The sequence below is a fragment of the Asparagus officinalis genome, unplaced genomic scaffold (genome assembly GCF_001876935.1).
Source record: "Asparagus officinalis unplaced genomic scaffold, Aspof.V1 AsparagusV1_Un2367, whole genome shotgun sequence".
Classification (NCBI taxonomy): Eukaryota; Viridiplantae; Streptophyta; class Magnoliopsida; order Asparagales; family Asparagaceae; genus Asparagus; species Asparagus officinalis.
In genome coordinates, this window is record NW_017974626.1 from 623 (window position 1) to 4,268 (window position 3,646).

The 3,646-nt window shown below is 32.8% G+C and overlaps 1 long non-coding RNA gene across 3 annotated transcripts; it reads right to left on the bottom strand.

The window, feature by feature from the left end:
* Positions 1-519: 519 nt before the first annotated feature.
* LOC109828562 lies at positions 520-3,640 on the bottom strand. 3 transcript variants are annotated; one of them, XR_002243757.1, is made up of 6 exons: positions 3,144-3,640; positions 2,696-2,831; positions 2,364-2,465; positions 1,547-1,705; positions 1,098-1,439; positions 520-922 (listed from the first exon to the last, which is right to left on the bottom strand). It is a non-coding gene; the product is annotated as an uncharacterized LOC109828562 (long non-coding RNA). The 3 variants fall into 3 exon arrangements; XR_002243755.1 differs by having other exon boundaries at positions 1,629-1,705; positions 3,144-3,636; XR_002243756.1 differs by lacking the exon at positions 1,547-1,705 and having other exon boundaries at positions 3,144-3,634.
* Between the last annotated feature and the right edge of the window lie 6 nt (positions 3,641-3,646).

Consider the following 3,646-nt stretch of genomic DNA (forward strand, 5'->3'; position numbering starts at 1 on the left):
GTTTGAATAATATGTTTATATTTAAGGATCAATTATGCGATATTGGAGTGGTTGTATGTACAAGTTGATTGATCAATCAAATACAATAACAAGAATATATGTAAAAGTAATGTTTGAAGATGTGGATTTAAATCCAAGCAAAATATTCTGAACTTTGTGTTTCCCTTTAGATTGATGAATTATATCGGTCATGAAGTTAACCCTTGGAAATAGATTGATAAAAACATGAACTTCCCTGTAGATAAATTTAAATCATAGTTAATTACTTAATTGTATACTCTACATAAGGTAGTACTCTATTTGAACGAAAATCAAATTCTACAGATACCATGACATATAACAAAAAGCATCATATTGTTTAGTTTATTTTCACATGAACTTGTACCTGAGGATTCATCCAAAACAAAGTTAGACAAACAACATAAAATTTTTTTCTTTCCTACTCATGTGAATATCCCAACCATAACCATGCTCATTTGCAATGCAATTGAACGATAGGAATTCATTGATCACCTAACCTTGCAATCATGCAATACTCAGCTTGTAATTTTATGAAACACTTAAAAGTTCAAAAGGACATAATTATTATATAAAACTATATCTCATTGACTCCACTCTCTCCAAAACACACATTTACATTTTCGAGTAATAACTGACAGGATCTCTAGCAGTGGTTTTTTCATCAGGTTCACCCAAAGAATTCTCACGATCAAACCGTCCAGCTCTCCTTAAAGGTTGGTCAATTGCATTTTGTTTGTTTGTTGCTCCGCTAACAAGAACATAACCAAGCTTCTTCTCAGATGTTTTTGGGAATCATCAGAAGACTGGGTGTGATGTTATACATCCATGCAAGTCATATGTTGTGTTACTATCCGCCGTTCCATCTCCCTTTGCAGGTTTTCTCGCTTGGAAGCAATTGCATCTATCTCATCAATGAATTACTTTATTTTGAAACACGTACAACAATAATGTGCAAACTTAAAATAAATTGATACTTGAGTCAAAATAAGGTTCATTTGATCTTCTCAGATGCTTAAGTTAACTAAGTTAGTGACCTATTCATCATTTTATTAAAATCCCAAGACAGAAGTACTTACAGCTCTATCACAGGCCTGAGGAAAGTAGCCGTTTTTTCCAGACTATCGAGATTTTCCAGTGACTGCACGTCAGCAATAGGTATCATGTAAAAGAATACCAGAGCGAACACAGATAATGATATAAGCAGTTTTCTGATGCTGAGAGAAACAAATGGTATAGCTAGATTCTTCCAGTAAACATCGCGTGGCTCTGGTGCCCAGTAAGTTAACCAGCGTGTTGGGTTCCTACTTTGCTGAGTTTGAGCACAAATAGCAGCCAGCCCATCTCGAGTCAAATGAAACAAATGCTACAGGCATGATAGACTTTGGATCTTTGAGAATTATCTGACGCTCTGCTACTAACTGAACCAAAAGACAAAATAAAAGTTCAGAACAAAGCTGGAAATTAGTTTTTTTCATATGAAAATGCATCTATTAAAGGCTCAGGGTTAATCAATATGATGATGTACCTTACTCTCTCATTAACATCCATACATTAATACCATGTCTGAAGTGATGCAGGAAACTTCTTAGGAAATACAATTGACTTACGTATTTGTCAATTTCCTAGATGCTTTCACTATAGTAGTCAATTGCATCCGTTCTTACACCACAAAGCCCAAGAAATCCTTTTTGACATACAAAAGAATCAGATGGATCAGTAGTAAGATTAGAAGAACTATCATGGTTAGAGGAAGATCCTCTGGATCATGGCTTTTCTCGATGAAACAGGTTTTAAGTTAAGGAACCTTTACTATATTATTGTTAAATGTGTTTGATTGGAATAATTGATAACTGATTTGTCATATATGTCATCAAAAACAGTTCAACCAATAGTTTAACACGTTAGAAATAATTATTGACTTAGTTTTCTACATGCCAAAATAGTTCTCCTCCTGTCATATTATTACATATTAAAGATTACATATTTAATATTTTAACCAATACACAATATTAAACACACACTTCAACTTCTTTGTTAAATGTGTAAAACTATATCTCAACTGTTAATTAAAGATTACATATCATTAGCCCATGACCAATACACAATACTTATTAAAGATTACCACTCTAAATTATTAAAGTTTACATATTAAATATTTCAGTAAGTTAGTGCTGTTTTAAGGAATTGGTAGCTGTTCCAGTACACAAACAGTTGAGAAATGGAATTTTACTAAATAATTCAAGTGCAAAATAACACGTAGGGAATTGTCAATAAGGGAAGAGAAATATTATATTTATAAACACTATAAGGATAGTAAACTTCTCATGAGAAACATCTATTACCTGGTGGCCAAGGTAGTGTTCAGGATGGTTCTGGTGAAAAAACTGATCCACGCTTTTCGATATAGATTGCCCAGAAACATGTGGGTTATTTCTGACAACTACCTGTAAATAGATAAATGAACAAACTAAATCATAAATTTGAAGTAGTAAGTGACTACCGTAAATGATTAACTTGTACAAAGGTGCAACATGAGATCAAACTTATGTTTCAACATTTCAAGTCAAATCATAGTAGATATAGTTAGATCAAGTTGAACTTATTTTAACCATTGGATGACGATCACTCAACAAGTGGCAAACTCATACTTACAGTGTACTTAACCCGTACTTACAGTGAACTGAGCAGCACGACGATATTGATCTTCTAGAAAATGCAATCTCATGAAGGTTATATGTCCATACTCCTTGTAAAGGACGTAGCAAGTCCATATGGTGAACAATTATGCCATTGACAGGTGAAACCATAACCTAAATTATAACCAAAATAATTATATTAAGTCCATATTAGTAATTAAATTGGAAATGGAAAGTAATTGGAATTAAAACAAATAAACTGGCACATAAAGCAAGTAAGACAGGGATATAACTTAGATACTCCGTTTTGATGAACCTTTTTTCTAGTCAAAGTAAGGAAATTATCTGTGAATTTTGAGACTTGCCACCGCATGCCAAATTGTGAGCAGAATAATAAAAAAATCATGAAAGAAAAACAAAGAAGACAATAATTTAAGAGTGGCTATTATTCTAGATAGAATTATTTACTTTAGAAAAGCAACTTACCGTTGAGAACCCTCCGTAACATTTGAAATTGAGAGCTTATCAATGCCACTGAAAACTATGTCTTTGTTAATATTTTTCAATGTCCCATCTTATACATTCACCGGAATAAGAACTAACAGAGCTAGGATTGTCATTGGTACAAAGATCTTCAAGCTGAAAAATTAAAATTTAAGTTAATACTGCAACTACCTTTACCATCGTTAAAAAAACAAAATAATAATAATAATAATAATAAAATTGTATGTGTTCTTTTGAAGCAAGATGTGCTGCAGAATATATGACTAATGAACTCAGATCTCGAAACTTCTTAGTTCTAGATTAGCCGAAAGGCCTTCTATGAGACCCGAACAGACTGCCATACTAACCAGGCTTTAAATGTAATAGTCATAAAATCATGAGGTAAGCAAATGCATTGTTTTATCTCAGAAATCAATCGTTTTATCGCCGTAAAAGGTATCAATCTGGTGAAGTGCATCATTCATCACCAGCATTACCCAATTGCT